Source organism: Salvelinus fontinalis, chromosome 18, assembly GCF_029448725.1.
Source record: "Salvelinus fontinalis isolate EN_2023a chromosome 18, ASM2944872v1, whole genome shotgun sequence".
Taxonomy (NCBI): Eukaryota; Metazoa; Chordata; class Actinopteri; order Salmoniformes; family Salmonidae; genus Salvelinus; species Salvelinus fontinalis.
Window position 1 is genome coordinate 51,539,992 of NC_074682.1, and position 12,074 is coordinate 51,552,065.

General features: G+C 44.0%; 1 pseudogene; it reads right to left on the reverse strand.

Moving 5' to 3' along the window:
* Nucleotides 1-205: 205 nt before the first annotated feature.
* Nucleotides 206-6,905, reverse strand: LOC129816052 (serine/threonine-protein phosphatase 4 regulatory subunit 1-like; annotated as a pseudogene).
* Nucleotides 6,906-12,074: the final 5,169 nt, after the last annotated feature.

Genomic DNA, 12,074 nt, shown 5'->3' on the forward strand with positions numbered 1-12,074 from the left:
GATAGCAGAGAAAGAAAATGTACTTTTTGTAAGATGACCCCAGTGCTCTTGATTGGCCCTGATCTATGAATGGGAAACTCACCCGGCCAGCTGGTATCTAAATGAATGGAAAACTCACCCGGCCATCTGGTATCTAAATGAATGAGAAACTCACCCGGCCATCTGGTATCTAAATGAATGGGAGACTCACCCGGCCAGCTGGTATCTAAATGAATGGGAGACTCATTCTGTTGTCCGTCACCATGAACTCCTGAAGCTGGTACAGGTACTCTCTCCTGTTCTCCGCATGGAGCAGCTGCCACAAGACAAGACAGAAGGCTTTAACACCACAGAAACAGATCCAAGTAATGGGTCGTTCCACGAAAAGAGTGCCTTTTGTTTTGCTTTGATATTTTCAGTAGAAATTGTGCACCGATATTGCATTTTAAAAGCCTGTTCAATTAAATGAAGTGCCCCTTAATATAGACCAAATAGAGAATTCAAGAAGTCAAATTTTTTATATGAATAAAGACTGGCTAAAGTGCTAAAATTATGCATTTTTACATGTCGCTCTGTGCACCCTCTGTGACTTCTAGGAAGATTTGAATCCACATAACCCCAAGTTTCCACCATCATTGTAAAGCCCTAGTTATTTTGTTGCTTTGACAAAGTCATTTGTGAAGATTACTAAGATGAAAACGTCAACCCTGTTATGTACAACTCAGTTACTTTATTTGACACTTACTTGAGATGAGAGAATTAGTTTATGACAGAATGATAAAATTGGGTAGAACCAATAAAAAAAAAATCAAGTTACACATCTCAAATGGCACCGAATTGGTGGAAACACCCTCATCATATCTCCCCAAAGCTACCATTATTCATCATTACAAAACTCCTGGACAACAAATTATCATTTATTAGTGACGCAAGGCACAAGTATCAAAAGAAGTGGAGACAAACAATATACGAGTAAAACGAGTCTACCTGTAAACTAAACATGTTATTGTGAAGAGAAATTGGTTCTATGACAACCATATGAACCCGGTACACAGGTCAAGTCAGGCAGACATCCACATTTAAAATCCACTCTAGATTTACCATGTGACACGTAATATGGTAGCCTGAGTTCCAGTCTGTTTGTGCTCTCATGCCAACTCCTTGTCAATGTTTGGCTCGACAACGAGCAATGGAGTTGGTAAGAATAGCACAAACAGATCTGGGACCAGGCTAGTAAAACAGCACAGCACGTGGACCAAACGTTTTCACTTGAATGTGTAGCCTATGTAGACAGCTGATTTAGAATCGCTACACAGTTGCTCGTTACACGTATGGTGGTCTCACCTTGAGGAAGTCATAGAGGTGTTTGAGCACGCCGATGCGCACCTCGTCCAGGTCCTTAAGGAAGCCGTTGAAGATGGGCACCAGGTCGGCCGCCGTCAGCTGGTCCCCCAGGATCAGGGCCAGATCGTGGATGGAGAACGCCAGCGTCCGGCGCACTTTCCACTGTAGGGGTAATGAGTACAGCCAGGGGGTTAGCTTGGCTCGTCACAAAACAAGACGTTTCCATGTTAGAGAGAATTAGGAGGAGTATAGTCAACATGACCTGTCAGGTCAGAGGTGGTAATTGAGAGTATAGCCACTGCTATTTCAGCACACTCTCTCCTCTCGACCGCTGTCCCATCTAATTTGCCCAGAAATAAGCAAACATTTGAGGTAACTGAAGTTCCGTACAGCCTTTATGTCAAAATGACAAGCTGTATTGCTTTTGGTTGCAAACTAACAGGTCAATATTAAATCATGAGACCTGTGACCAAGCAGTCACTGGACTGTCCATTAGCATAGCAACGTGCATAGGATTTAAAACACAAATGTAACTGTTGTTTTCTGACGTATCAATCTCCAGTGATGAGCTGATGTCAATACAATAGTGTGTTGTTCACGTTTCGTTCCAAACCAAGCTCTTATCAAGACCCTGAGTTTCCTCTGTCGTGTTCTTGGACACGCAAAGGAAAACTTTTGAATCCAAAAGCACCCACCTGTACATCGGTGGCGAGGGTCTCGTACGTGTCCTTTAGGCAGTGCCAGTTCTGTTGGCCCAGGGTGAGGGCCACGCCAGGAAGGCTGAACGCACAGTGCTTGGCGAGCTCAGTGTCCACCGTCTGGGCCTGCGCCGGGTCCGTCATGGAAAGATACTGGTCCAGCAGCTGCTGGATTTGATTTGATTTGATTTGAATCACATTCTGGAGGTGGGGAAACAAGAGTGGTTCAAACGTGTTACTATCATAGAAATGGCAGCAGCGCTCAGTAGAAAGGACAAAAGGGTCTGGTTTCCTGATTCACATTCAACAGCTGAGACGAGAATGGACTGCTTTAAGTGTTCGTGATCTGAATGGTGTAGTTTTAGAACGTATCATGTCGGATGCTGGAGTTTCCAACTTGACTGGATCATAAATGTCCCTCTATGTGTATAGTAACAAGGCTTATTAGAAATTCAGTGTTTGACAGAACTGACTAACTGACCTGGACCTTGGACTTCTCCTCACACACCTGGTTGAAAGCAGAGTCCTCTTTCCCCTCCAGGCTCTCCATCAGCTCCGACTCCTGACCAACAACAGGAGTAGATACAAAGACAAATATACCAGTCAGCTAGCACAAACAAACATACCAGTCAGCTAGCACAGACAAACATACCAGTCAGCTAGCACAGACACACATACCAGTCAACTAGCACAGACACACATACCAGTCAGTTAGCACAGACAAACATACCAGTCAACTAGCACAGACACACATACCAGTCAACTAGCACAGACACACATACCAGTCAGCTAGCACAGACAAACATACCAGTCAGCTAGCACAGACACACATACCAGTCAGCTAGCACAGACACACATACCAGTCAGCTAGCACAGACACACATACCAGTCAGCTAGCACAGACAAACATACCAGTCAGCTAGCACAGACAAACATACCAGTCAGCTAGCACAGACAAACATACCAGTCAACTAGCACAGACACACATACCAGTCAGCTAGCACAGACAAACATACCAGTCAGCTAGCACAGACAAACATACCAGTCAGCTAGCACAGACACACATACCAGTCAGCTAGCACAGACAAACATACCAGTCAGCTAGCACAGACAAACATACCAGTCAGCTAGCACAGACAAACATACCAGTCAGCTAGCACAGACAAACATACCAGTCAGCTAGCACAGACAAACATACCAGTCAGCTAGCATAGACAAACATACCAGTCAGCTAGCATAGACAAACATACCAGTCAGCAAGCACAGACAAACATACCAGTCAGCAAGCACAGACAAACATACCAGTCAGCTAGCACAGACACACATACCAGTCAGCTAGCACAGACAAACATACCAGTCAGCTAGCACAGACAAACATACCAGTCAACTAGCACAGACAAACATACCAGTCAGCTAGCACAGACAAACATACCAGTCAACTAGCACAGACAAACATACCAGTCAGCTAGCACAGACAAACATACCAGTCAGCTAGCACAGAGCTAGCACAGACAAACATACCAGTCAGCTAGCACAGACAAACATACCAGTCAGCTAGCACAGACAAACATACCAGTCAGCTAGCACAGACAAACATACCAGTCAGCTAGCACAGACACACATACCAGTCAGCTAGCACAAACAAACATACCAGTCAGCTAGCACAGACAAACATACCAGTCAGCTAGCACAGACAAACATACCAGTCAACTAGCACAGACAAACATACCAGTCAACTAGCACAGACAAACATACCAGTCAGCAAGCACAGACACACATACCAGTCAGCTAGCATAGACACACATACCAGTCAGCTAGCACAGACAAACATACCAGTCAGCTAGCACAGACAAACATACCAGTCAGCTAGCACAGACAAACATACCAGTCAGCTAGCACAGACACACATGATGGAACTTCTGGACCGTATTTCTCTCCATTTAGTGGAACCCTTTTGGCTCAAGAGCATCTCCAGAGGCAAATATAGTCCCTTTAACAGTGTCAAAGTTCCATATAGTCTCTCAGTGTCAAAAAGCAATTCATCAAAGTCATTTTGACTCCACTCCTTCCGGGTCATCCCGTACTAGGACAGGCAGATTTGGGGGTGATTCATGAGGCTCATCTCAGTCTCACCTTCTGCCTCTTTCTCTTTCTGTTCCTCTGTGGGTGCTGGGTCCTTGGCCTGCTGGGTTGGTGGCTCAGGTGTCTGTGTCTCCTCTGTGGTCACTCTGTTCTGGGAGGACTCCTCATCTGGTTCTCCTTCCTCTGGTGTCTGGCTCTCTGACTGACCCCCCCTCCTCTGTACATCAGGTTCGTCCATGTGGGGCTGGAGGCAGTCCAATACCTTCTGGATCTGAGAGCAGGTGGCTGGCTCCAGACTGGACATCTTCCTGTCCTCTACCACCACCTCCTTCTTTTCTCCCTCTGTCCGAGTCCGAGGACCCTGGCCCTTCAGCATCTCCAGCTCCTGGCTGATATCCGCTAACGGAGGCCTCCAGTAGAGGAAAGAGTTAAAATTCTGGTCTGTTTGTTCCGTCACCTTGTTTTTATTATTTGTGGGAGGAAGGTTGCTGTTGTTGCGTGCCTGGCCTTCGTTTTGGTTTTGGGGAGGAGTGTGTGTGGAGTCGCTTTCGCTGTCCCCCCTGGACATGGATTCTAGGGATGGGTTGGAGCGGCCATCTTGGTTAATGGGTGTGTGTGAAGGTCTCACTGTGGGGCCGTTGGAGGACTCTTTGCAGAGGGGGGAATTGCTGCAACAGAGAGCCAACAAATATCAGAGAGCCCCTTTATCTCCCTCCAACTATATCAACATAATTTATTCCAAATGCATTTTTTTTAAATCACAACACAACTTTAACTCAAACCCATTTTACACCAGAACCGCTAAAATCAGTCATTTTGACTGCTCATAAATTGTATTAATTTATTACTCAATATTTTTTTGTCATGCCGTCCTCTGTCCTCGACTTCTCCTAAATAAGTCTATATAACACATTGACGTTGTTAGAATCTTAAAATCAGAACTGGAGTTACAACCAGTTTTCAGGTTAGGGTCCTTTTTTCTGAATTTCCACCTGGCTGACGTGCCCAAAGTAAACTGCCTGTTACTCAGGCCCAGAAGCCAGGATATGCATATAATTGGTACCATTGGATAGAAAACACTTTGAAGTTTGTAGAAATGTTAAATTAATGTATGACACAATAGATATGGTAGGAGAAAATCCAAAGAAAAACCAACTGGAAATTGTTTTTTTTGAGAGCACATGCTCTTACAATGGAAGGTATAGGGGCATATTCAAATCCAGCTCCCAGATTGCAATTCCTATGGCTTCCACTAGATGTTGTCACAAGCCGGCTCATAGCCTGTGACAAAAATGAGGGGACACGAACAACAGGTATAGGCCAATTTAAAAGTGTTCTTTATTATTAAACAAACTATGAACTTAAACTAAGAAAAAGGAATGAGGTGTGGATGTATCATAATGTAAGGTGTATGTAAAGTGCATGGGTGCATGAATATGTGTGTGTGAACATGACTGAGTGGAACCTATGCAAAACTAAAAAGGAACAAACAAATCATGAGCATACCTGGTGGAGCAGAGAGAGAGAGAGAGCAAGAGCAAGAGAGAGAGAGGTGATTAGTAAGCAGTTTTATACCCTGAGCCCAGGTGGCTCCAATCACTTAACGACCCTCCTCTGCCTGCAGGAGGAACCGCCCCCTGCACTGCAGAGGAGGAGCCGTGACACCCCCCTCCTTAAAATGAGGGTCCCACCCTCAACCCAACTTCCTCCAACATATTCAAAATAATTCAAATTTCCCAAAAAACAAATAAACAACAAAAATACCAATCCCGGCTCCTAGCAGTATCTCCGTGTCCCCCAGTTGACTGTCCGCCCCTCAAACTCAGCAGCCCTGGTACCTGGGGAGCAATTTAAGAGAAAAGAGGCGCAGACAGCCCGTAGGGGTCAGCAGAGAAAAGATACAAGCTAGGTTAAAGGAGCACGGGACAGAGCATCAGCAATGATATTATCCTTACCACTAATGTGCCTAATATCAAGGTTGAATGGTTGCAAGAACAAAGCCCAACGCATCAGGCGCTGGTTGGGGTTTTGCAGGGACCTCAGAAAAACAAGTGGGTTGTGGTCAGTGAACACAGTTAAAGGGGTCAAACCAGAACCAACATAGACCTCGAAGTGCTGTAAAGCCCAAATGAGACCTAAAGCCACCTTTTCAATTACTGAATAGTTTTTCTGATACTTATTAAATTTTCGGGAGAAGAAACTGACTGGACACTCAACCTTGTCGTCATTCTCCTGGAGAAGCACAGCCCCAGCACCGATTTGACTGGCGTCTACCTGCAATTTGAAAGGTTTCCCAAAATTTGGTGCTGCCAACACAGGTGCCAAACACAAAAAAGTCTTAACTGCATCAAATGCCTCTTGACACTGGGTGGACCAGATAAATTCAGCCTTGGCCTTCAACAGATTGGTCAGTGGGGACACTACTACCGAAAAGTTTTTACAAAAAGCACGGTAGTACCCCGCCATTCCCAGGAAGCGCATCAGTTCTTTCTTTGTAGAGGGCTGTGGGAACTGCTTCACAGCCTGAACCTTGGCTTCCACGGGACAGACAAATCCCTGACCAACAACCTTGCCTAGGTATGTGACTGTAGCTTTGGCAAACTCACCTTTTGCCAAATTAATAGTCAACCTGGCCCACACCAGTCTTTCAAACAGGCCTTGCACTCTCCGAACATGCTCCTCCCAGGAGTCTGAGTAGACGACCACGTCGTCCAAATACACGGCACACCCTTCCAGACCTGAGACCACCCGATTCATTAGCCTCTGGAAGGTGGCTGGAGCATTCCGCAAGCCGAAAGGCATCACTTTATAAGAGAACAAACCAGATGGAGTTATAAAGGCAGCAATCTCACAAGCTCTTTTGGTAAGGGGTACTTGCCAATATCCCTTTAAAAGATCAAATTTGCTAACATACTTTGCTGACCCAACTTGATCAATACAGTCCTCCATCCTAGGAAGAGGGTAAAGGTCTGCTTTAGTAACATTGTTAACTTTTCTATAATCAGTGCAAGGTCTGAAAGTAGAATCAGACTTTTTGACCAATAGACAGGGTGAAGCCCAATTTGAACAACATGGCTCCGCAATACCATTGTCCAACATATACTGCACCTCTGTTTCCAGTTTCAATCTCTTCTCCTCAGACACACGATAAAATCTCTGTTTGATAGGCTTAGCATCTCCGATGTCTATATCATGTTCAATTAAGTGGGTTTGCGATGGAGTGTCAGAAAACAAAACAGGGTAGTTTCTAATAAGAGCTACCAATTCATCACGTTTCTCAGAGTCTAAATGATCTACCAAAACCCCAAGGTTTTGCAAAGTCTGGGAGTTTTTCAACCGTCCTTGTAAGACCTCATCTGAAACTTTAACTTCCTCTTCTCCCCCCTCCACCAAATTAAAGCCACAAGATGCAGGGACTGGGGCAGCAGTTTTATGCACACAAAACCAGTAGAGTGGAAAAGACAACCAAGAAACTGGCAGCCCTCCCATACCACGGAGGTGCTCCCGAGCCGGTTTTAGGGGAAAAGGGAAAGGGATGCTCCACCCACGTTCACTGCCACCTAAAACAAAAACACCACAAGCCTCCTATTGACACTCGCTGATATGCCTGAACAGGAGAGGACTCCCACCTGAACAAAACCCAGAAAAACACAGAGTGAATTGCTTAGCTACCAAACTAACTGAACCAAAAGAACACATGGCTCTCAACTCTCTCTTAAACAAAAATTGGCCCAACCAAAACATCCACTCAAACAAAAAAACATTTGGCAAACTAAACTAAACTAACCCAAGTTAACTACAATCCCGGATGAGTCCCCACTTGTCACAGTCTTTGTTCAAGGTTTCAGGCTTGTTTCTTACCAAACAAGGAAGTTTGTGCAGTCTGTGCGCGCGCCTGCTAATATCATTTACCTATTGAACATACTTCTTTCCGTATTAAATATTATAGTTTAATTACATTTTAGGGTACCTGAAGATTAAATAGAAATCTATTTTGACTTGTTTTAACATAGTTTAGCGGTAGCTTTTTGGATTCCTTTCTCTGCGTGTTGAACGAGCAGATTTCTCAAATCGATGGCACCAACTAATATGACTTTTTGGGACATAAAGAAGGATTTTATCTAACAAAACGACACTACATGTTGTAGTTGGGACCCTTTGGATTGCAAATCAGAAGGAGATTTTCAAAAAGTAAGTGAATATTTAATCGCTATTTGTGATTTTATGAAGCCTGTGCCGGTGGAAAAATATGTTGATGTGGGGCGCCGTCCTCAAACAATCGCATGGCATGCTTTCGCTGTAAAACCTATTGAAAATCAGTGAGATGAACAAGAATTTAAGCTTTTAACCGATATAAGACACTTGTATGTACCTAAATGTTTAATATCCGTAATTTTTATGATTATTTATTTGAATTGCGTGCCCTCCAATTTCACCGGAAGTTGTCGACAGGTGTCCCGCTGGCGGGATGCCTAGCCCTAAGAAGTGTTAACCACATGAGGCAGCAGGTGAGAGAGTGTGGGAGAATGTAGTGATGAGCCTTATGGAACCTTATGCTGGCAAGGGGACAAATGTCACCATGGACAATTTCTTCACTTCACGATAATTGGCAAATAAGTTGGCATGTAAAGAAAACAAGTCTGGTCGCACCATGAACAAAGTGAAACAGGAGCTCTCTCCCTCTGCGCAAAATTCAGCACCTACACAGCCATGGTGGAGTACAACAGTGCTGAAGAATGTCAAGAAGATAAAGAGAACATAAAGAGAACCGTAGACTATTATGAACTACAACCAAAAAAAGCTATGCCAAAGTGTCAAGCAAGTGAAAGTTACCAAAATTGTGTCAACTGTTAGGACAAGGAATAACAGCTGCTAAAACTCTCGACCATTGTTATACTACCTTCCGGAATGCATATAAGGCCCTCCCCCGCCCTCCATTCGGCAAATCAGACCACGATTCCATCTTGCTCCTCCCCTCCTATTGGCAGAAACTCAAACAGGAAGCACCTGTGGTGACGACTATTCAACGCTGGTCTGACCAATCGGAATTCACGCTTCAAGATTGTTTTGATCACTGGGATATGTTCAGAGTAGCTTCAGAATATAATAGACACATATACCGATACGGTGAATGAATTTATCAGGAACCGCATAGGAGATGCTGTACCCACTGTGACTATTAGAACCTACCCCAACCAAAAACCGTGGATAGATGGGAGCATTCCCGCGAAAACTGAAAGCGCGAACCATCGCATTTAACCAGGGCAAGAAGACTGGGGATATGGAAGAATACAAACAGTGTAGTTATTCCCTCAAAGCAATCAAGCAGGCTAAACGTTGGTATAGGAACAAAGTTGAGATCCAATTCAACGGCTCAGACGCGAGACGTATGTGGCAGGGTCTCCAGACAATCACTTATTATAAAAGGAAAACCAGCCACGTCGCGGACACCAACGTCTGGCTTCCGGACAGGCTGAACACCTTCTTCGCTCGCTTATTCACTAGCTCAACTATTTTGGTGGCTTGTACAAAATTGTTACATACATTGTATTTTGCCAGGTTCTCTCTGTGTTAATCCTGTTGCCCAAATGCAGTGGCTTGCACCCACCTTGGCATTTTTCCTATTTTGTTGCCTTACAACTTGGAATTGAAATGGGATTTTGGGTGGTTTGTACCATTTGATTTACACAACATGCCTACCTCTATGAAGATGCAAAATAGTTTTTCTTGTGAAACAAACAAGAAATAAGACAAAAACTTGAGCGTGCATAACTGTTCACCTCCCAAAGTCAATACTTTGTTAGAGCCACCTTTTGCAGCAATTACAACTGCAAGTCTCTTGGGGTATGTCTCTAAGCTTGGCACGTTTAGCCATTGGGATTTTTGCCCATTCTTCAAGGCAAAACTGCTCCAGCTCCTTCCAGTTGGATGGGTTCCACTTGTGTACAGCAATCTTTAAGTCATACCACAGATTCTCAATTGGATTGAGGTCTGGATTTTGACTACGCCATTCCAAGACATTTAAATGTTTCCCCTTAAACCACTTGAGTGTTGCTTTAGCAGTATACATAGGGTCATTGTCCTGCTGGAAGGTGAACCTCCGTCCCAGTCTCAAATCTCTGGAAGACTGAAACAGGTTTCCCTCAAGAATTTCTATGTATTTAGCGCCATCCATCATTCTTTCAATTCTGACCAGTTTCCCAGTCACTGTGGGGATGGTGTTCTCGATGTGATGAGAGATGTTGGGTTTGCGCCAGACATAGCGTTTTCCTTGATAGCCAAAAAGCTCAATTTTAGTCTCATCTGACCAGAGTACCTTCTTCCATATGTTTGGGGGAGTTGCCCACATTGCTTTTGGCGAACACCAAACATGTTTGCTTATTTTTTTCTTAAAGCAAATAGCTTTTTTTATGGCTACTCTTCCGTAAAGCCTAGCTCTGTCGTGTGTACAGCTTAAAGTGGTCCTATGGACAGATACTCCAATCTCCGCTGTGGAGATTTGCAGCTCCTTCAGGGTTATCTTTGGTCTCTTTGTTGCCTCTCTGATTAATGCCCTCCTTGCCTGGTCCGTGACTTTTGGTGGGTGGCCCTCTCTTGGCAGGTTTGCCTTCCTCTACTAGTACACAGCCCTCTCCCTCTCATCCCTCTACTGGTACACAGCCCTCTCCGTCTCTTCTCCTTCATCTACTGGTACACAGCCCTCTCCCTCTCTCTTCTCCTCCTCCTTCCTCCTCAGGGCCAGTCACGTGTGTTTAGAAGCAGACCTGAACTGGGTGCAGTTTTTGGACGTCGCTGTAGATCACAACCTACAGAAGATCAAAGCTCTGATTCAAGCGTCCAGCTAGACGATGAGTGGCACTCTGGGTACGTATGTATGAGGTGAATGAAAACAAAGAGGTGTGTGAAGAGGACTGGGGGTCTTTTCTCTGACCCTGAGCTCAATAGACTGGGACTTTGTTGAAAGTTACTGAAGTGTGTGTACTTCCCTCTTGTGTGTACATATGCTCTACACCATTTTAACAGCAGATATATTACAATACTGAAAGACAAATATTTGACAAACATACATTTTGCTTCATGAGTAAATGAATATTTACAGATTAATTTAGGCTTTACCACTTTTATTTTGTATTTTAGTGGGACATCATACAGCCAGATGCTTCGTATTTTGAATCAGCAATACAAAATTGGGTTTAATTATTTATTTACTAAATACGTAACTAATCACACAGAATTACATATACACAGAATGAATCATACCTTGATTACATATTACGTCATAAAGGAAAACGTCCCTGGCGGACGGAACAGATATGACAGCTGGTTACACAAAAGAAAAGGGGGCTGGGTTTGAGTGAAAGAGCGGGAAGACTTGAGGAACAAAGGGAGAAGCCATGCTATTGTAAATACAGTATCTTATGCATTCTAAATTACCGCCCATTTGGAAAAGGAAAATGCAATAAATATTTACTCTGAGCTGCACTTTGGTAGGTTGGTGGTAGATGGAAGGCCGTGTTGCCCAACAGAGTCCTTTGTCCTTTGAAGAATGTCTCTGCTGGTAAATTGGATATGTTGTAGTAACGTCGTTGTGTGGTAGACGGAATACTCTGTCTGTTCTTTCCTAGCCCACGTTTGCAGCTGCTGTTGCTAACTCAACGGCTAGGAGGTATCACTTCTGTAGTGAATAAGAGTTCAAAGTTCATACCATTCGCAACCAAAGCTCACGCTGAGGTTGGCTTAGTTCTGTAGTTGACATGTTAGTCCTTTTAACGCAGAGGCTGCAGACCTTACGTACTTGGAACAGGAGGTTATATTGTCGTCAAGGCTTTATATAGGAAGGGAGAGGAGGGCGTGTTTGAAAAGTTTTATAACTTTAATTTTATAATTTTATATTCAAACATTTAAATTGAACAACAATTCCATGTGACTCCGATAACTACAATGTGCAGACTTTCCACTGTAGAGTTTATG